This window comes from Magnolia sinica, chromosome 12, assembly GCF_029962835.1.
Source record: "Magnolia sinica isolate HGM2019 chromosome 12, MsV1, whole genome shotgun sequence".
Taxonomy (NCBI): domain Eukaryota; kingdom Viridiplantae; phylum Streptophyta; class Magnoliopsida; order Magnoliales; family Magnoliaceae; genus Magnolia; species Magnolia sinica.
In genome coordinates, this window is record NC_080584.1 from 28863397 (window position 1) to 28886322 (window position 22926).

The 22926-nt window shown below is 40.0% G+C and overlaps 1 protein-coding gene and 1 long non-coding RNA gene across 3 annotated transcripts in view; one reads left to right on the forward strand and one right to left on the reverse strand.

Moving 5' to 3' along the window:
* Positions 1-7491: 7491 nt before the first annotated feature.
* The window catches only part of LOC131221164 (U11/U12 small nuclear ribonucleoprotein 48 kDa protein-like), a 34425-nt gene continuing 18990 nt past the window's right edge, over positions 7492-22926 (reverse strand). The window contains exon 5 of one of the 2 annotated variants that reach the window (XM_058216332.1): positions 7492-7547. The gene's annotated coding sequence lies outside the window, so the exon portion shown is untranslated. Of the gene's footprint in view, positions 7548-18462; positions 20207-22926 lie in introns of those variants that run through there. The other variant, XM_058216329.1, reaches the window with a different exon arrangement.
* On the forward strand, positions 9087-16608 carry LOC131221165 (uncharacterized). Its single transcript, XR_009159041.1, has 3 exons — positions 9087-9336; positions 16334-16437; positions 16493-16608. It is a non-coding gene; the product is annotated as an uncharacterized LOC131221165 (long non-coding RNA).

Consider the following 22926-nt stretch of genomic DNA (forward strand, 5'->3'; position numbering starts at 1 on the left):
AAAAGACAAATATAAGCTTAATCGAAAGCTTCTGTAGCCCTCAAGAAGTTTTTAATGGTAACCGTTCAATCCCCATTGTTTTCTGTGGTGGGTCTACTTGAGATTTGGATCTGCTGATTCTTTCGCTCATGCCCTACAATGATCTCTCCATATGGATGGACGGTATATATACAACAAATACATCATGGTGCGGCCACATAACTTGTTTACGTCACTTCAATACAGATAGCTACCAAAGCGATAAACGGATGGGCTACTCCCCCGCCACCAGCCAATGGCTAGTGGTCGGTGCTCTGTGGGCTCCACCATGATGTATTTATTTCATCCATGCGGTCCATCAATGTTTGTAGATCATTTTAGGGTATGAAACCAAAAATGAGGTATATCCTAATCTCAACTGGACCACATTACAAGAAACACCGTTGAATGAACGTCTGACCATTAAAAACTTTTTGGGCATAAAAGTTTTGGATCAAGCTAATATTTGTTTTTTCCCTTCATCTACATCTGTATGACCCGATCAATAGATTGGATGTTAAATAAACAGTACAATGAACCTTAGGATGATTTTAATGGTGGATATCCAATCACTATTGTTTTCCTGGTGATTGGCTGTAGACACCCCACCTAAAACAAGTATACGGCATTTTTGAGCTTCAACTTGACTTCAATCAATTGTCTCCTACGGACTGAGAAATCATTAAAAACTCAAACGGATCATGGTGGAAGCATACTCGGCTCACGTCGGAAATAACCAATGGACTAGATTGGCTAAAACCAAATCCAGTAGTGATTCGGTCACGGCCGAGCGTCCAAACTCCAAAACCCCTGAAACTCTCTGTATGAAGCAACTGACAGGCGAAAATGGATTAAAAAAATACTCTCTACCCACGAATCACTCTTTGTATCATTCAGTCTTTCCGGGTAGCGTTGTGTCGAGGTTAAAAGATCATATCGTCGAAATCAAGAAAAAATACGGTCGTCCCGATATATGAAATGGTCATGGTATTATTTGAGGCTAATCCTGACCGATTAGGATGATTTATGATTCATTAGAAAGATAGTCAAATGATCTTCCTAACAAACTTAAGTTTCTTCCAATCCGAGTTATGATAAGGAAGATCTAGCCTGTTTATTAAAATCATGCATTGTCAATTGACCAAAATCGAAAAAAACTTTGGCTGCGCTTTAAACCAGTCAAACGGGATCTGATCGAGATGATTTCAGTTACAATGAAAAGCTTATTAGACGACGTTTCCAATAATCCTAATATCATCAAAGGCAGACCATTGGTCAAATTGCAAATAACCAATTTCATATATTTGATGGACATATTTTCGGCACATCAAACGAAGTCTAATTGAAGTGATCCTAGTCTTGTTAGAAAGCTTACCTGATTACCTTTCCAACAAGATAAAGATTACCCAAAACGAACAAGTAACAAAGAAGATGTGAGCGTTTGAACGTTTACAATAAAAAACAAAAGATAATAATGACTTTTTATATATATACATAATATATATATATATATATATATATATATATATATATTTATAAATATAAATAAAAGAAAAAGTAATCATTATACTTTAACTTTTATATATAAATATATTTATAATATTTTATATATATATATATATATATATATATATATATATATATTATAATATAATATATTAATACATGCAACGTAACATGCACGGCCCACTAGTCAAGGCGGGCACCCACAATTCAGTGTGGGCGCGCACAGCATGACCCTATACAATGGTCGTCCGTAACATGGGCCGCTGCCTATATAAGGCACCCGGGGACAGACGAAAGATAAGAACAGAAAGGAAAAATTAAAGGAAAGAGAAAAGCTAAGGCAGAGAGCTTAAGCAAAGAGAGAGTGAGAGACATGAGAAAATATTAACAAAGTAGAAAGAGAGATAGAGAGATACAAAGAGTGCCTGAGGGTTGGAGTTTACCTGGAGGTGCTACCCAAAGTACCTTAAATACTTCCAACGTGCCGACATACTGCCCAACACATGAGACAAAAATGGTCATCAAAGGAGTCAAAAAAACTAAGAATCTGTCCATTTATATTTAATTTGCATTCTACTTCACACATTTCTATTGCATTAATCACTTTCACATTTTATTCTGCATCATTCTCCATTTTCCATTTTTCACTTTATTTGCCTGCCCAGGACCTTAAATCCTGTGAAGTAAGGCTAGTTAGCGTTTATTTTCATTAACTGTTTTTACTTTATTTGCATACCCAGGGCCATCTGGCTCTATGATGTAAGGCTAAATAAACTTTTTTATTTTACTTTATTTGCCTGCTCAGGATCTTAAACCCTGTTAAGTAAGGCTAGTTAGCATTTTATCTTATTTACTGCTTTATTTTATTTGTCTACCCAGAGCCACTTGGCTCTTTGATGTAAGGCTAAATAACTTCTTTTTTCTTATCTCTGCCTGCCCGGCCCACCTGGGTTATGTGAAGCATGGCCAAGTATAAAATGCCGAAATTTCATTAAATCCCCAAAAATTACAAATCTTGTGAAGTAGAGACCGCACATTGAGTGGGCAGAAAAGGGTGCTTAAGCACCAAGACCCTTACTCGGAATCTACGGTTGCAGACTAACCGCAGGAGTCACTTGAGTTGGAAAATCGTGAGATTACCTAACTCATAAGCAATTCTACGGTTCCTAGCCGGCCGTAGATTTTATGCTTCATTTGGCTAGTGGTGACTCCAAATCAAATACATTTTTACACCCGAGTCAATAGCACACATCACCCACAACAGCAAAAATCAATACGAAAGCCAACAAAGCAATGGCACCGCCATGCTCGTGCACGCGTGTAGGGGGAGGCGTTCACATTGACTATTAAAAACTCTTCACGGGTCACAAGAGTTTTGGATCAGGCTGTTATTTATGTTTTTTCTTCACCCATTTCTGTGGACCTTATCAACACGTTGGATCGTAAATAAGTATTACGGTAGGCCTTTAAAGTTTTCAACGGCTGCTGTTCAATTACCACTGTTTCCTACGGCCTTGAATTTGGATCTGCTCCATTTTTGGGCATATGCCTAAAATGATAGGGAAAAACGGATTTACGACATGGATATACAACACATATATTAAGGTGGATCTCACCACCAGGGAAAAACCTACGATGGCGACACTTAATGTGATCACGTTGGTAACGTGTGCTGCTCTAAAAGTTCTGTGGGCCCCCCATGATGTTTATATTGTATCTATGCCATCCATTCATTTTTCCTGATCATTCTCCTGTATGAGCCAAAAATCAAGGGATAAGTGGACTGCACCATAGGAAAGAGTGGGGATTGAATGCACACCATTAAAACCTTCTTGCGGTTACAAAGTTCAAGCTGATATGTGTGTTTTCCTTCTTACATACATATATGTCTGTGTGATCTAATCAATGGATTGGATGGAAAATAAACATTATAGTGAGCGGTGGAAAGATTTTAACGGTGAGCGCTTAGCCACCACTGTTTGCTATTATTTGAATCTGCCTACTTTTTTTGCTCGTGCCTTAACGTAACAAGGCAAAATGGATGGATGGCTTAGAAAAGAAACACATACCATATGGTGGGCCCACAGTGCACTAACCAGTAGCGACGTCTGTACACTTCAGCATGCAATCCGCGTCCCTCATTTTCTTTTTTGTTTCTTTTTTATTTTTTAATTCTAACGTGGTATTAGGATGGTGCAGGTAGGGGCAGTTTAGTCATTCGATCCAGGAAGGTAGTTGGCTAGTTGAGGATGTGCGGCTAGAGCCCGATTATCTGTTATCCAGAGAAGGTAGTTGGCTAGTTGAGGATCGGCTAGAGCCCGATCATCTGTTATCCAGATAATAACTCAGTGAGTGCGTCGATTCCCATTACAGCCAATCAGAGGGTTGCTTGTAATTTGGCAAAAGTTTGCTAGTGTATTTGAAGATTTTCAGAGATATCCGGAGAGAATTTTGCAATGGTTCAGTGAAAAGTAGATGTGCTGGAGCAGTCGTCAGGATAAGTGATAGGCTTGAGAGCAAGAAAAGCAATTAGAGCTAAAATGATTGCAGCAATGGTTGGAAAATAAGAAGCACTTGGATGATCAATCCAATGCTATAAATAATGAAGGAAGTTAGTAAAAGAAATTGCCTCATACCAATCAAACAAAGGAAAATCAAATCAAACTTATTTTTTAATTACTTTGTGCTCCTTATCAATCTCATATCATTATATAGTTTACATTCTATAGTGTAATTGGTAGCAGTAATTAGTAGTTGTAATTAGAGGTATACACGAGCAAACTTAGCTTGGTAATCCGCCCAACTCGGCTTGAAAAAGCTCAACTTGACTCAGATCGAAACTCTATTCGAACCGAGTCAAGCCATTTTTTGGGAGCTCAGAACATTTCGAGTCGAGTCCGAGCTGGACCTAGCTCAACTCAGCTCAACTTGGTATTGAGCTCGACTCGAATTGAGTTTTAAGTGAATATATAAGGGTTTTTTTTATAATAAAAAAAAACATTCATTCGCCCGACCCTACCCATTTTGCCCAACCCAGCAACCCTAACCCATTTCTCTCTCCCTTTCACCCAAATCACCCGACCCTAACCCGTTCCTCCATCCCTTTCGCCCAAATCGATCGTTCGTTCGCCCAATACTCTCGCCGTTCTCCACCGCCCAGCGAAATTCTTCCTTCCAGCGTCTCTCTCCGAACAACCTCCTCTCCCAAAGTGAGTCCTCTCCTCCCCTCTCTCCAATTTTTTCGGCGAGTAGCGTCCGTCTGAGTAGCAGAACTCATCCGACCAGTGACCACTGGCTGGGTGGCTCTGGTACAGTCAAACGAACCTCCGTTTTGGTCGGACGAACCCATCCGACCAACAACCACTAGCCGGACAAACCTTTGGTACAGTCCAAACCCATTCGACCAACGACCACTGGCTGAATGAACTTCTGGTACAGTCGGACGATGTCTCTTGTACAGTTGGAGCTCAGCTCGAACTGGACCGAGCAGCTGGCTGAGCCGAGCACGTTCTGTTGTTCCAAGCTCGAAAGTCGAGCCGAGTCGAGCCGAGCCAAGCATGAGCTGAGACTCAAGCTGTCCGAGTCGAGCACAAGCTGGGCAAAGCTCGGCTCGGCTCGACTCGTGTACACCTCTAATTGTAATCAAGTAGTTGTAATCAAATAGTTGTTAACTGTAATTGTAACTCGGGTCTATACTCACACGATGGATTTAGTTTTTAGATATTAAGCAAGTTTTTCATTCAGAAATGTGCTTTGCAATTCTTCTTCATGACCGACTGTAAGGAAAAAAAAAAAAAATTTATCTTTATTGAAAAGTCCTTTCATACGAAAGACAAATGTGTAACCCATCTTCAAAGAACAAAACCCACCATCTGATAATTGTTTGATCATTTTAAACATTGTACAAGTGGCTGAATAGGCAACTGATCTTATTCAATATTGGTCACATATAGTCGATTCCTATGTATATGCCAATTTTGGTGCTTGGGGTGTAATACCCTGCACTTTTCAGTACTCGAGTGTTACATTGAAAATCTAATTAATGTATATATGTGTGTGGGAACACACAAAATCAACTCTACACACCATGCTGGATAATCCATTAACCTGCCCATCTCAACCTTCTAATCTCAGGTAGTGACAAACGAAGTTTCCGCTATTGATGTTTATTCAACTCACAATCTAAATCAACCTATGGAGACTTATGATATCACAACCAAACACTTCGAGTTGATTAAATTACATAGATGCAACAATCTCTCGTGATCTACTCTAAACCAATATGCATGATCCGTCAACTAATCTTGGATTTAGGCCATTCCTATAATCAACTCCAAAGGGCAACACAGGGTTTAGCCATTGGCAGAGATTGATCCTAGTAATCAACAGCAAAAGCTCAAATGGGCAAATATACTCCAATGGTTTTTACTCAAGCCTATCCATAGTTTTGAGTACAACTGATAGATGAACCAACCGGATCTCAAACGTGTATACCACATGCAAAAATATTGAATGCTTGAATGCTATCATCTTTTCTCGTTGTAACAGTTGCTTGTACAAGGACTGCAATTCTTGAGTACACTTATTTTCTTTTCTTTCTACAGGAGGAGCCCCTGCTTCAGTCATCCATACAGTTGATACATGTTTTACTGTGCATGCCAAGTAAAAAACAATTCTCATATTGGATGATCCTAGCCATCGGGTCATTTACCTTTTTCTCTCAGTTGAACAGGCATCATTTACATAATGTCTGATTTCTGCCACAAACTGAAAGGGATAGAATTTTGACGTCCAAGAAAATTTTCAGTGCACAGTGCAGGTCCCATCCTATCATATCCATCCGTTGGCACTCGTAGAAGAAGAAAACTTAAAAAGGTGAAGAGAAACTGTCATAATAATGTTGACTTCCAAATACATTAAAATCATATGATAAAATCACAAAAGCCAAGAATTTGATAATCTCATGATATTAATGCATGAATGTGATCATAACATTTGATTTTCAGCAAAAATATAACAAAATTTTCAAAATCTTAAAGATACTTGATACATTGGCTAAGAACAAGAAATACCCATGTGGAGATCCCTCAAATCAACTAACAAAAACATAGACAACAAGATCCCACCAAAAGAGTAAGCTGCAGAGAACATCCAAGGAGCCCAAGTTACATACTCATGGTAGACCACCCACATGTCAATGCAATCATATTCAACACAGCACGTGCATTACCCAAAAACTGTTATCCATGATACCTACTGACCACCAACAACACAATTCTTTTGCCCAATCCAAAAAAATAGATAATAATAATAAATAAGTGCCAATGATTCTGTGGCATTTGAATCCATTTCAGCTTTTGTCCTGGGTAAGGTCTTGATGCATCTTTCCGCTGTATTATACAATGCCCCAGCCAAGAGTTTGTACAATATTCTTAGCTTGTGCAAACAAGACCCACTATTCAGTGATCCAAACCATCTAAATTGCCGGCGCTGCTGTGGATTACCCAACTGGTTCAGTAATAAAATAAAGGTCCCCATCAAACCAAATAAGATCATATGAATTTCCTGTAACGGTGATTTTTGGAGCATGGATAATACTGAAAGCTAGAGCACACTGCACAAAAACTCCCGGCAAGAGGCATTGTACACTGCCCAGTTGACCCCATAGTTCCCAACACCTGCCCTACATGGCTCCCAAAATAACTGCCATCAAAATTCAATTTACGGTGCTCCAAAACAAGATGGATCCACTACTTAATGATGTGGCTTTTCTCCACACACTCCCTAGCTGTTGCCCACCAGTTTATCTCATCGTATCATTTGAAATGAATTTTCATCTCTTTGCTGACGTCCCACCAATCAAGAATATTTTCTTTAATTCAACTAGCCGCTTCCTTGTCCCCACTGCACTTTGAGCATTCTCTTACTTCTTTCCAATCATGCACTACAAAGGAAGGAGAAGGGCCCGGGGGGTGGGGGGGGGTGGGGCGGGTGGTCTGTCTCAATGCCTTCAACAGCTGCACCTGCGAAACAAAGAAACAAGCCTTATGATTCAGCAAACCTAACTCATAGTAAGTTGTTAAACATTTAGCCAATCATACATTTCCCTACACAAAATTGTTATAACTGCATAGCCAAATGTGCCGGAATTAAACACTACAAGCCCAAACCTATAAATTGCTAGACTTAGATACAAATTGGCACACAGTATACAACTTATATTTCTAAGAAATACATGAACACAGGAGAGAGATTGGCTACAACACACTTAGTTCTAAGAGCTTCGCCAAGCACACATCCATGTGCAATAAAGGTTGTGTACACGCCATGTGTGAGAATGCCGCAAGAGACCCAAGATCCAATCCATCCATTGGAAAAGAACCACTATGTTGATGCCCTAATCCAAGAATGTCGTTGACGACTAGTCAGGTTGGCCACCGTTTGCTCGACAAATGAACAGCTCTGAAAAACTTGGCTGGGGTTTTCTAACCCAACCATCAGTTTCCAATACTGGGGTCCACATGCATGAACCAGATTTATTTTTGGGAAAACCTGTAGAAGGTCAGGCCAACTTGATGGATGGATTGGCTCTTGAGCCTACGTGCATGGCATGTGGTGTGTACATGAGCGTTATTGCACACATGTTTGGTTCTAATACAATTTACTATGACTACTTTTATTTATTTATTTTATTATTATTATTTTACACGCACTCACACCAAAGTGGGATTTCCCCACAATGGGTACTTGAACCCATGACCTCGTGTTGAAACTCTTGTGATTCTACCACTGAGGCATGAGTAAGGACCTCGTGTTGAAACTCTTGTGAGTCTACCACTGAGGTATGAGTAAGGACCTTGTGTTGAAAACCTTGCTTCTTTTAATGGCAAAAAAGCGAGTCTCAAAAAGATAGAAATCTCCATATAACAATCTTTGAGGAAGTGGGAATAACCCTTGTTCAAGGAAAATCATGGAAATCGATTTCCACTGTTGGCTTTGCTTTCACAAATGGTGGAAAACATCACCTCTGAGGAAAATGATTTCATTTCCACAATAGAAAAGAGGATTCCACCAATACAAGAAGCCCATAACTGAGTCAAGTATCTGGAAATTTTCAGAGAAAAAAATAAATTTGGTTTGAACCAAGAGCATGTTGAATATTTTTATTTATTTATATATTAGTTTGTTTGTTTGTTTTGAGAAATAACAGCAAATTTTGTTTAAAACAAAAGGATACATCAAGAGGTGAGAGAACACCCAATTACAATAGAAGAGGCAATCCCAGCTGTAGCTAAACCAGCAGATAACAAATCAACTTCTTTGACAAGATGGGCAAACAAAGTATTTAACCTTGAAGATTTCATCACAACAAAATATAGCCTCCATGGTTCAGCCTAGCCCTTAATTGACCAAGATGCAACACTGAGAGAGTCACCTTCTGCAAGGACCTGAACTTCGAGCTTCTTGGCTAGGAGTCTCAAAGCTTCACTAAGGGCAAAAACCACTGAAGCATCACCCAAGCGGGCTGGACAGCAATACCTAAAGATGACCTCTCCCTGGTCGTCACAAAGAGGCACACCCACACCACAAGGATCAGGACTGCCATTTAAAAGATAAATCAAAACTTGAGTTTGCACCACCACTGACAAGAGCTGGTACCAGCTACACAACTTCATTGTGATGAGATGCACTATATGCCACCAACAGTCAATTGAATAGAATATCCAGGCGGACAGCCCCCTTAACTCAGGGTGTTGTAAGGTCTAATTTATAATGCTACTCCTAAGCCGCTCAATGATTTTCTCCCAAGAGGTGATGACCCATGAATTTTGTGGTGTTTCTTTCCTTTGAAAGAACAATCAAAACTTGAGTTTGCACCACCACTGACAAGAGCTGGTACCAGCTACACAACTTGATGCGGACACAAGCACATTCAAGGTGTACCAACGAAGAAAGCGCCAACCACAAGTGCCGTCCTTATGGATAGGCGACTATTGAGGAGCTGAAGACCTTTCACATGTGATGGGACATATAGAAGACCCCACTCAGGGAAGACACATGTGAAGGAAGATTGGAGAAAGAAGACCGAGCGCCCAAACTTTCCCGTACTTATGTTATTTGCGCGTTTTTGACTTAGTTAGGGGTCTTTTAGTAATTTTATGTCTTTATTTGCTTATTCTAGGGGTCTTTTAGTAATTTTATGTCTTTATTTGCTTATTCTAGGAGTATTTTAGTAATTTTATGTCTTTATTTGCTTATTTAAGTGGGCTAAAGCCCTAAACACGAATTTCAACTATTGATTAATGAAAAGCAAACCCTTTGGTTGCCTCCTTCCTCTCTTCTCTCTAATGGTGCTTCTTCTCTTCCCTTGATCTTCTTCTTCTAATTTCTTCTTGTGCCCCTCCAACTTCTTCAAGGTAATAATTTTCTTCCTTCTATTTTTCAGTTTTGGCTAATCCTTCTTCGATCAAAATCTTGAGAACCGATCTAAACCCTAAACCCCCAAATTCTCAAATCCCTAATCCGAGAAACTTCTTGGTTCTTCGGACTAGTGATCTTCATTGATCGATTGGGTGTGACCATGCAAGATCGGGAGGTCTCATCCCTCGCCGGATCCAACCTAAGTAGTAATTGAATTCCATAATCTATGGTTGTAATGATGGCCCGCTCCATTGCATATTTCCTATATGATTTTCTCAGTTATGATGATTACTGTTAGAATTTTAGATCATTTATTCCTTTTATTTCCGCTGTTTAATTATGTCCATGAACATGCATCATAATTAGGGCTGTCCTGCGTCAAATTTGGTATCAAAGCCTAGGCTTGCATGGTTTTTGTCTAGATCGAGTTATCAAATTAGGGTTTTGATTTTTAGGTTTAACTTAGGAGAGTTCCAGGTTTAGAAAGTTTTCAATTTTAGAAACTTTCCAATTTTAGAAAGTTCCTAATCTGGAAAATTTCCAGATTTGAGTTGTTTCCTGTTTCAACTTACTTGTGTCAGTTCATAGTAGTTTTGCATTCATCGCATTCATCTTGAAAGTCATAACACCAAGTAGTCTAGTTAGGTAGAGTTGGGTTCAAGTCTTCATTATATGCCCACGAGAAGAGGTAGAGGTTTCGGACTTCAACCTACCATGAATAACGAGCAGTTATCTGAGCAACTTGCTCAATTGATACAAAAGATAACCGCCTTAGAAGCGGGTCAAAGGCGTGAGTTTGCCCGCCTTGAGAACCAAATTACCACTACCATGACTAAGGTGGAGCAACTAGAGGCGTCCCAAAAGGAAAACCCCGCTGTAGGGGAAGATGCACACTTCCAAGTGGAAGGAATCATTGAAGAACGTGCTGCTACACGTGGTAGTAATGAGGATAGAGATCGTGGTAACGGTCGTGGTGTGGTGCGAGAGGCACGAGCCATATGTGGTCATCAAGACCGCTATGATCCAGATGAGCGTGCGATGAAGAGTGTGAGTTGAGGCCCCGAGTTTTGATGGGTGCTTGGATCCCAAGGCGTTCCTTGACTGGGTTGCTGACATGGACCACTACATTGAGTGGTATGGCATGTCGAAAAACCGTCAAATGCGGTTTGCTAAGATGAAGCTTGTGGGTCAAGCCAAGCTTTTCTGAACCAACACCGAGCGTAGGATAGAGAGAGTTGGTAGAGCCCCTATCACACATTGGTATGAGATGAAAGAGAAGTTGAAGGAGAAGTACCTTCCTCTCTCATACCGTCAGAAGCTCCTTGACCAATGGCAATCCTTACGCCAAGGGTCAATGCCTGCCGCTGACTACATCGCTAAATTTGAAGAGTATGTGATGCGATGTGATATCCGAGAAGACCCTCTAGTGATGCTCTCGCGTTTCAAGACGGGCCTTTGTGCGGATCTTCAGCGCGAGCTTATTACTCGGCCCTTAACGGACTTAGATGAAGCATATCAAGTCGTGCAGGAGTTAGAGCAATATCTGAAGGCTCCTGTCGTTCGTCGTTTTGAGTCCCGAGACTCCAGTGCTAGGTCTAGTTCCCAAGGAACTAGACCTAATATTGGTAGTCAACCTAGGGCACAGGCGACCATTCCGCCTAGGCCTAGGGAGGACAAGGGCAAAGGGGTTCTTGGTGCCGGTCCTAGTAACATGAGCCAAGTGAGGTGCTATGAGTGTGGCAACCTTAGCCACATGTCTAATCAGTGTCCTACGAAGAGCCGTGGGAGAGCCTTAGTTATAGGCGAGTCCCACGAGGGTGGAGATGACCAGGGTGATTATGAAGTTGAAGAGTATCACCCTGAAGGAGGACTTACTGATGAAGAAGTGGATGGAGAAGCAACGCTTGCAGTAGTTAGGTGTGTGTTAGCTCAGTCTAGAAGTAGTGCTGACTAGCGTCGAAGCACTATCTTCTACACTATTGCTAAGTGTGGTAAAAAGAATTGTAAGGTGATAGTGGACAGTGGAAGTTGTCAGAATGTGATTTCCACTAGCACCTTAGATCGCTTAAAACTGAAATCCACACCTCATCCAGACCCGTATAAAGTTTCTTGGGTTGACAAGACATCCCTACCTGTCACCCAGCAATATCTAGTCCCCATCGAGTTTGGGTCATACAAAGAGTCCCTGTGGTGTGATGTTTTACCTATGGATGTGGGACATGTTATCCTATGTAGACCGTGGCTATTCGATAATGATGTCACGATCTTTGGCCGTTCGAATGCGTGTACTTTTATGTATAATGGTAAAAAGATCAAACTTAATCCCATGCCACCTGAGAATACACTAGGGAAGAAGAAGGATGAGAAGGCAAGTGAGCCTAGAGAAATGGGGAAATCCAAATCTAAGTCTTTACATATAATCAGTGCAAGAGAGTTTGAAAAAGAGGCTAAGGAGGATTCTATGGTGTATGCCCTTGCGGCTAGAGAAATTACACCTGAGGTTCCATCAGAGTTGCCCTGTGAGGTGACCTCGGTCCTGAAGGAATACGGTGATGTATTTCCTGAAGACTTACCGAATGAGTTGCCACCTATGAGGGACATACAGCATGCCATTAATCTTGTCCCAGGGTCTACTCTACCGAACCTTCCTCACTACAGGATGAACCCTGCAGCGCATGCAGAGTTGAAGAAGCAAGTTGATGAGCTTCTGCAAAAGGGTTTCATCCAAGAGAGTATGAGTCGGTGTGTCGTGCCTGCATTGTTGACGCCAAAGAAAGACGGCACGTGGCGCATGTGTGTGGACAGCCGTGCCATAAACAAAATTACTGTCAAGTATAGGTTCCCTATACCTAGACTTGATGATATGCTTGACATGATGGCCAGGTCCACTATATTCTCTAAGATAGACCTCAAGAGTGGATATCACCAAATCCGTATACGCCCAGGAGATGAGTGGAAGACGGCGTTTAAGACGAAAGATGGGCTGTATGAGTGGTTGGTCATGCCCTTCGGCTTGACTAACGCACCCAGTACTTTCATGCGGGTGATGACACAAGCTTTGAGGCCATTCATGGAAAAATTCCTAGTGGTGTACTTTGACGATATTCTTATTTATAGTACCACTAAGGAATCACACCTTGAACATTTAAAGAAGGTCTGTAGTGTCCTTAGGAAGGAAAAGTTATACGCTAATCTTAAGAAATGTGCATTCATGTCTAGCCAAGTTGTGTTCTTAGGATTTATAGTGTCATCTGAAGGGATGCGCGCAGACCCTGAAAAAGTCAGGGCCATAGTTGAGTGGCCAGAACCAAGGAACATTCATGAGGTGCGAAGTTTTCACGGCCTAGCAACTTTTTATCGTCGGTTCATTAGGGGTTTTAGCACGATCATGGCTCACATTACTGAGTGCATGAAAAAGGGAGAGTTCATGTGGTCTAAAGCTGCCGTCAAGGCTTTTAAAGAAATTAAGGGTAAGATGGTGGAAGCTCCTGTCATGCGTCTACCTGACTTTTCTAAAGTCTTTGTAGTAGCGTGCGATGCGTCTGGTGTCAGTATAGGTGGAGTGTTGAGTCAAGAAGGACACCCAGTGGCCTATTTCAGTGAGAAACTGAATGAGGCAAAATAAAAATACTCCACTTACGACAAAGAATTTTATGCGGTAGTGCAATCTCTGAGACATTGGCGACACTACCTCCTACCGCAAGAATTCGTTTTGTTTTCTGATCATGAGGCTTTGAGATATTTGCATTCTCAGAAGAATCTCAACCTAAGGCATACCAAGTGGGTAGCGTTTCTTCAGGAATATTCGTTTGTTTTGAAACACAAGGCCGGGGTTGAAAACAAACCAGCGGATGCCCTTAGTAGCAGAGTGGCGTTGCTCAACTCCTTGAGTGTAAAGGTAGTCGGATTTGAGCAACTGAAAGATGAATACCCCATATGTCCTGATTTTGGGGGTACTTACGCGTCGCTCTCTAGTGACCAGCATAGTATGGGTGAATATGTTCTTAAAGATGGCTTTCTTTTCAAGGGAGACAGACTTTGTATTCCCCATATGTCCCTTTGTGAATTCCTCATCAGGGAGCTTCATTCAGGAGGGATAGCTGGCCATTTTGGTCATGATAAGACCATTGCCCTCGTGGAAGATCTTTTCTATTGGCCAAGCCTCAAGCGAGACGTAGCCAAAGTTTTAGGGCAGTGTCGAACATGTCAGCTGGCAAAGCAAAGAAAGCAAAATACCGAGCTGTACACGCCATTGCCAGTGCCACATGCTCCGTGGCAGGACATTAGTATGGACTTCGTGCTCGGGCTTCCCAAGACTATAAAAAAGCACGATTCCGTTTTTGTCGTTGTGGACCGTTTTTCTAAAATGGCGCATTTCCTCCCATGTTCGAAGACGTCAGATGCGTCTCATGTTGCTCGTCTCTTTTTTGATGGTGTGGTGCGTCTCCATGGGTTACCTAAAACCATAGTGTCTGATCGTGATGTTCGATTTACTAGCTATTTTTGGAAGACACTGTGGCACATTATGGGAACTCGTTTGCAATTTTCTACTGCTTACCACCCACAAACAGATGGTCAAACTGAAGTGGTAAACCGTAGCCTTGGAAATCTTCTACGTTGTCTAGTGGGTGAACATGTTAAGACTTGGGACCTAATTTTACCAACTGTTGAACTTGCTTATAATGGGTCAGTTAATAGATCTACAGGGTTGAGTCCTTTTGAAATTGTAAGTGGTTATAAACCTAGAATGCCCATAGATCTCTTACCTATGTCTGTTACCCAAAGGTCTTCTGAGTCAGCCGATGCATTCGCACGCCATATTCATGATTTGCATACACATATTAGACAGCGGTTAAATAAGAGCAATGATGATTATAAAGTTTCAGCTAATTCTCATCGTAGAGTGCAAGAATTTCAAGAAGGAGACTGTAATGGTGCGAATAAGGCCAGAGCGATTCTCTCAAGGATCTGCAAAGAAATTACAAGCGGATAGTGCTGAACCATTCAAGATATTACAAAAGGTTGGGTCCAACGCGTATCGGGTTGACCTTCCACCTGAAATGAGCATTAATCCAACTTTTAATGTGGAAGATCTAGTCCATGCCCATACTCTCATTGTTGATACATCGTCCCTTTCATGGCCTTTTTCTGAGTTTGCTACCCAACCCCCTTCCACCCCCTCCTCCACCCATTACCCATAAAGAAGCAATTGAAGAAATCTTGAATGACGAGATAGTATCCACGAGAGATGGGGGTTTCCAAAGGTATCTTGTCAAGTGGAAGAACAAACCATCGTCTGAATCTACGTGGCTGTCGAGCGACGCATTGCAGGGTATTGATCCAGATCTACTCGAGCGCTACAAAAGTTTCAACTCGTCGGAGTCGAGTTTTTCTCACCCGAGGAGAATTGATGTGGACACAAGCGCATTCAAGGTGTACCAACGAAGAAAGCGCCAACCACAAGTGCCGTCCTTATGGATAAGCGACTATTGAGGAGCTGAAGACCTTTCACATGTGATGGGACATATAGAAGACCCCACTCAGGGAAGACACATGTGAAGGAAGATTGGAGAAAGAAGACCGAGCGCCCAAACTTTTCCGTACTTATGTTATTTGCGCGTTTTTGACTTAGGGGTCTTTTAGTAATTTTATGTCTTTATTTGCTTATTCTAGGGGTATTTTAGTAATTTTATGTCTTTATTTGCTTATTTAAGTGGGCTAAAGCCCTAAACACGAATTTCAACTATTGATTAATAAAAAGCAAACCCTTTGGTTGCCTCCTTCCTCTCTTCTCTCTAATGGTGCTTCTTCTCTTCCCTTGATCTTCTTCTTCTAATTTCTTCTTGTGCCCCTCCAACTTCTTCAAGGTAATAATTTTCTTCCTTCTATTTTTCAGTTTTGGCTAATCCTTCTTCGATCAAAATCTTGAGAACCGATCTAAACCCTAAACCCCCAAATTCTCAAATCCCTAATCCGAGAAACTTCTTGGTTCTTCGGACTAGTGATCTTCATTGATCGATTGGGTGTGACCATGCAAGATCGGGAGGTCTCATCCCTCGCCGGATCCAACCTAAGTAGTAATTGAATTCCATAATCTATGGTTGTAGTGATGGCCCGCTCCATTGCATATTTCCTTTATGATTTTCTCAGTTATGATGATTACTGTTAGAATTTTAGATCATTTATTCCTTTTATTTCCGCTGTTTAATTATGTCCATGAGCATGCATCATAATTAGGGCTGTCCTGCGTCACAACTTCATTGTGATGAGATGCACCATACGCCGCCAACAGTCAATTGAAGAGAATATATAGTCAGACAGCCCCTAAACTTGTAGGGTCTAATTTATAATGCTACTCCTATGCTGCTCAATGATTTTCTCCCAAGAGGGGCAATCCATGAATTTCGTGGTGTTTCTTTCCTTCCAAAGCCCCCAACATCAACCCAGAATAAACTTTATAGAATAGACCCCCAACTCCTTTTTTTCCCAAGGGTTTCTTTTCAGATCCATTCCATATTGAATAATTTCAACTCCTTTTTTTCCCAAGGGTTTCTTTTCAGATCCATTCCATATTGAATAATTTCAGAAAGCGACTTGTATCATCCTAGCCACTAGGCAATGAATGCATAGATGATGAACTGATTGTGCATCCCTTTCGCACATGATACATCAACTAGGATTCTAGGAATACTAAAACCCCAGTGAATCTGTGAATCAAGTGATCCAGTGTAAGGATTTTGTCAGCCACTGCAGTCCAAATGAATGCTTCCACACTAGGAGCTAGAGAAGACCATGCACTGGCACACAGGGGGGACCCAAGAGAAGTCAGAGCATGGAAGGAGCCAGCAGAGAATGAACCTGAGGGAATCCATTTTTAAAAAAGTACATCCTCGCTGACCTCCCCTACATTTATACGCCTCATTTAGAATCTCCATTAAATGAGTGAAATCCTCCACCTTGTCTTCTTTAAGATTCCTTCAGAAGGGGAACATGCCAAATTAGATTTGGTGAAGAAGAAATGCACTTGACATCTTATAGACTGACAAACACCTGGGACCGTGTCGAGACAGGCTACTGACATCGACAAGGAATACAAGGCTACCAGGGAGCATCTATTGAACATTGCATCAGCAGAATATACTGAATTAAAAAGATACCTACAGAGGCTCAATATGGCAGCCACACAGAAGTTATGAATATTGATCTAGACTCCAAACAATGAAAAGAAACTAAAATCTTGGGCACCATTTCACGAAATGTACATAGCTCTACATAGCTCCATTGCACTAAGTACATGGGAACCTTTCCATCCAAAGTTGTATTTGGACATGTGGGCAGTTCATATCATCAGCCTCAAATTGCACCATCATATCCCCTCCCACCCTCCCTCATATTCCCTTGAATTGCAATATGACATGGTACATTGATCAGAAGATTTTCCATATATAGGTCCTTCGATTCGGTTTTTGCAATGGTGACACTCATTACAAGTGAGTGTATGTGTAGACAATCCATCCCAATTCACAGAGAGAACAGTTTGCTTCACTTGATCTTTCTTTTTTTTCAACGTGATTTTTAGCATCACAGACATTTAAGTAAATGAAACCTCCAGGATACATTAATTGAGATCTAGTGGTGAGTTGTCTTGAACATCTATGAACCTGTGTAATGCAATAGAAAAAATAATAATAACAAAATTGCAGATCCCAGCAGATATTTGATGACATGTTCAAAGTAAGAAAACCTCCATTTAACTAGCCATAGAAAAATCCCATTACAGTTCCAATCCTCACCAGAAATATTTTTTTTTCTGATTTTTTTTTAAGTTCCTCACCAGAAATCTATAAAGCTGAAAAACAATAATCAAGCCCAATCAAGAAGTTATTACTGGTGTTAATGAATGTAATATGGGCCTACGTAGGCCCACTTAGATGGGTTATTTTGGTCTAGGACATAGATGTGATTTTTGCTTTTGTTATTAGTGACAATTTTGTAATTATGAAACTTCCACCCCTAACTTCAGCCCACCATCTTCCTCCGCTATATTACATGGTATTAGAGCTATGTCATTTTTTATCCTTCTTATTTCTTCTTTCTTTGATCCCTTGGAGTGCGCATCCAAGTCGACTATCATTTCATACATGAGAAAGTTTTCTAGTGGCAAAATCTCTACTTACACACGTTTGATCTCAGGACTAACTTGCTGATGTGCTCACCAGGGTTCTTCGTTCCACTCAGGCTACACGCATTGTTCAGGGTATCCCCAATATTATCGAAGTATCCCAGATATTATCCGTATCTCCAGCTCGCCAATACCGATAACACTGGTGGTCTCAGAAATTCTAAGTGTCGAAGATGTATTGTTAAGAATCGCCAACATTTTTGCCTGTATAAATTCTAGGTGTCACTTGTGTCGCCAATGTATTGATATCACCAATATATTCGACTGTATAAATTCCAGGTGTCACTTGTATCGCCAATGTAATGAGATTGCCAACAATCAGTTTATTTTTAAAAAAACAAAAAAAAAAAAAAAATCCATTTCAAATTTTTTATGCGTGCATGGTTGTATGCAATGTTAAAATTGCCGGTGATAATATCAATTGTATCGCAATATTATCGTTATTGCAACATGGGCGATATTGAGACTATAGTCCTTTGTTTCCTTTCCTGTTGCTGACGATTTTTCGATGAAATATCGTGTTTTGTTGATATTTTGAAATATCGATGGATGTTTGGATATAAGGTTAGATGGTTGGATGGATAGCTAGGATGGTTGGATGGCTATATGGGATAGATGGGATGATTGGACTGGTTTCTTACAACAACACATGCTTTTAGGCCCCCATTAAATGGAAATTTATTACGTATGCATTCTTTTCGCAATTTTTTTCCTAAGGATGCAAATATGTGTATTTTAGCATCTCTTGAAGTTTCACTTAAAAATTCCACTGTTTTCCCCATGTTTCCCTACATCCGTGACATCAATATTGTTTCCGTATCCCCAACCGACAAAACTTATAGCAATGACAATACTTCGGACACTGGGGAGTGTTAATGAATGTAACGTGGGCCTACATAGGCCTAATTGGATGGGTAATTTTGATCTAAGACGGAAGGGATTTTTGATTTTTGTAATTAATGGCATTTCTGTAATTATGAAACTTTCAAAATATAAAGGAAGGAGAGGGGGGTATGAACCCTAACTTCGGCCCATTCGCTTCTCCTCTCTCTTTCTTCTCCATTCCATCCCTCTTTCCATTATTTTACAGCTAGAGCTCTAACAGGCGGAGCTCACAACCCAATAAATATTCCTATTTGAGTTTGAAAGTGGCACTTCATTGGCTTCAGTGTTTTAAACAGCTTACACTTTGTGGCTTGTAACTTAGGTTTCACGCTATGTAGCTCATGAAATAGCTCAAGCCTCTTGTAGCCTATGCTACACCCTGATTTGCATACAGCTACATGCTACATAGCCTATGTTACATGCCATGCAGCTTATGCTACACGTTTTTCACTAAACATTAAAACTAATTCATGTTTCAATGATTTGTTACATTTATCCATTTTTAATAAACACTAGTCAATGTTTTTTTTTTTTTTGAAAGGTGAGTAAATTTTATTAGAACCCCGCAAGGCGCGAGGAAAGCAAACAAACAAAAAAGGACAAGAAGACAAATGACTACAAAGGGAAAGGGACAGCAGGAGCAAGCTTAACAAAAACACTAGTTAATGTTTTCAATGACTTTAGCAAAATAACAATATTAAATCATTTCCGTTGCTATTTTTCCATTACTTTAGGATGTGTTTAGTTGCACCAAATATCATGATATTTCATGCTATTTGGTTTGGTGCAACCAAGCACAACCTTAATTAAAATCTAAAAGTAGTGTGTAAGCTACACACCACGTAGCTTACACCTTGTGCTTCAAAGGGTGAATGCTACATCACACATATTCGCTATTTAAAACATTGATTGGCTTTTATTGAACACATCTATGAGATCACTTAGTAAGTAATAATTACAGAAACCAGATACAGGACAGCTTCCATCAGGACTCAGATTAAGACGCTCAAAGATACAGAGTTTTGGTTAAGTCTGTTATTGGGCTGTAATCAAGAGAGGTTATCGTTACATCGTGCTACAATCAGCCAAAGCACTTTTTTCTCCTGTGAAGAGTAATCAGCTAAGGCATCTAGCCAAAATAAGCTCAGACTTTCCAGTTTAGAAGTGCACATCCAAGCTCCCAAGCAACATATTCTATCGGGTAAAAAACTAAAAATAAATAATAAAGGATGTTTCAATTTCTATCTGATGCATATCAGGGCTAATTTATTCACATCGGGTCTTTAATTCAGTAATTTCTTTTAGACAAAATAGAAATTTCTCGAGCAATAACAAAACTAGGTGAAAAGAATCAACTAAAATGACATATAGAATAAACTCCAACAAGAAATCATATATAGAATTGAAAGGGAGCAAAAAAGACTTAATAAAAGTAGAATAGCAGTTCACATAAAATTCAGTGAAAAGGCATTCTATGGAATAAAAAATAAAAAATAATTGCTATGATCATGTAAAATCCTCCAAAGCAACAAAGCCCCAAACTAAATGCTAGCCTTGGTTATTACTTATCCTCAACCCTCAAAAGCCCTGACAACTTCAGCTTCTACCTCTGTTGAAAATAGAAAGAAAGAACCCCAAATAAATCAAGCTTTCTAACTCATTGCAGCTTTTCCAAAATAAAACCAAATCCCGTTAAAAATCCTTCCATAACTAAACAAAGGCACCCTTTTCCATTTCCATGCAAACCTGGATCTGTGGGACTGTCTGACTTCATCATGACATCATCAGTAAGCCCCAAAATTCCTGTGATTTTTCCTCTTTCTAAGACTTGTATGGCTGTTGATTCATGGTCCTTTTGATGGGGATAAGACAGGCTGTGCACCACGATCTCCACTGATATTAACTTCCAAAATATCAATCCATCAATAATGGTATTGGTACAATTGTCCTTTTTTTTTTTTGGAATGGCAACCAATGGTACAATTATGTCCATCAACCATGAAATGCTCATCTGCCACATGAGGAAGAACACCAGAACTTTTTTTTATAGGTATGACACCAGAAAACTATTTTGCTTTATAAAACTACTAGCACTTGGTGCCTACTAACGGTACCTCGCAAATGACTGAAAGTCAACCAATGATTACCATGTGTGGAAGAGTAGCTTGACACTATCTAATTTAGTGCTTAAGCAAAATACCAAACAGCCTTCTACAGTTGGTAAAATGGTTTTAAGGCCTCATGGGCAAGGTATTCCATATAGGTTACGGTGGCCGTAACGGTCACCACCTTCATCGATACGGGTATCAGCCGTATCGGCCAATACGGTGGCGTAATGACTGTTATGACCCCTTTAATGGTTGAAAAAAAAAATTGCCCGAAAAATTCTAAAAAAATATTTAGAAAATCCAGAATAATGTAAATATTCCAAATATGTATTGATTTTTTGTTTTGAACATGTTTATGATAGCATAACGGTCCACTCATTGGTAAGAGTTGTATCTGGTTGTCTGGTGAATTTGTGAACATGGTTACGTGTCTCTAATAATTACACACCACAATCTAGCATTAGAACTATAAATCAGAAAAAGGCATAAATACCACTTTTTATTTTTTTGAAAAATGGCCATCGAAGTTTCTATTCGCCCAAATCGCTTCAATCTACGGTTTTAATCCTACAAAATATAGTAAAAGTGGTTGAAATATATTGTAGAATAATTTGGGAAAGTTTTTGGAATAAGAACAATGAAAAAATGAGGAGAATAATGAATTTAAATAGAAAAAAATATTGCCATTTTTTCGACTGTTACAGGAGTGACAATGTTATGCCCCGTAACAGCGTATACGGACCTTGTAACGGCCGATTCGGTCTGAGAAAACCAGCTGCACTTTTTCACCCCTGTATCGTGTAACAGTCATAGCCGTTACCTATACGTATCGGCCTTTACGGCTGTAAGGTAACGAATACGGAATACCTTGCTCATGGGAGAAGCCAAACGCAGGTGTAGAGGAACAACAAGCCTAATTATGTGCTAATTACAAGGTCAGAACATCACACACAGCTTCAAAAAACATATCTTTAATGAAAGAACCCAACCATTGAAGGTCAGGTCATCTCACATTTAGTGAGAAAGAAAGTGACAGAAGTACTGAGCAAGACGTTTTCTAAGAAGAAAATTTTTCAGTCTTAATTTTTGTTTATTGAGTAAGACCATTTATTGGTATGAAGCAATGGAGGCTGACATTACCACCAGGCAGGAAATTTTTCAATCATTCATAAGCAAATCTTTGAATGATAAAGGCATGCATATTAGCATGAAGGGGAGCGTCAAAAGTTGAATGCAATTTTTAGAAATATGTTTATGATGGCATCCATTTACTTTCCATTTGTAAGGATATATCTCTCACCTGGACATAAGGTTTAACTTGGTCACCCAAATCATTGTTATCTGATTTTATGAATAATAGCTATTCATTCATACCCAAAAGAGGAAAACATGAAACAGCCATAACTACCCTAGAGATCTTTCCGAATTACTTTGGGTGAATATGTTTATGAGGGCATTCTTTTATTTTCCATTTGTAAGAAAGGAACCAAGGATATACCTCTGACCTAGACGGAACGTGTAACATGGTCAACCAAATCATTATCACCTGTTTTTAAGAGTAATGGCTATTTATTAATACTCGCACAAAAAAGGAAAACAGGAAACGGAAAGAACTGTCCCTTGGAGATCATTGCAAATTATTTGGTCACCCATATTACCATTTCGCGAGATAAAACCAGAAAGGGATAAAAGTATTATATTTCACCTTTCCAGTGTGTATCTTACATGAGATCCAAAAGCCCATTTTCATTGAGAAAATAGCACCATGCACATAACTCAACATATGAGAAAAAGCCACACAACTAG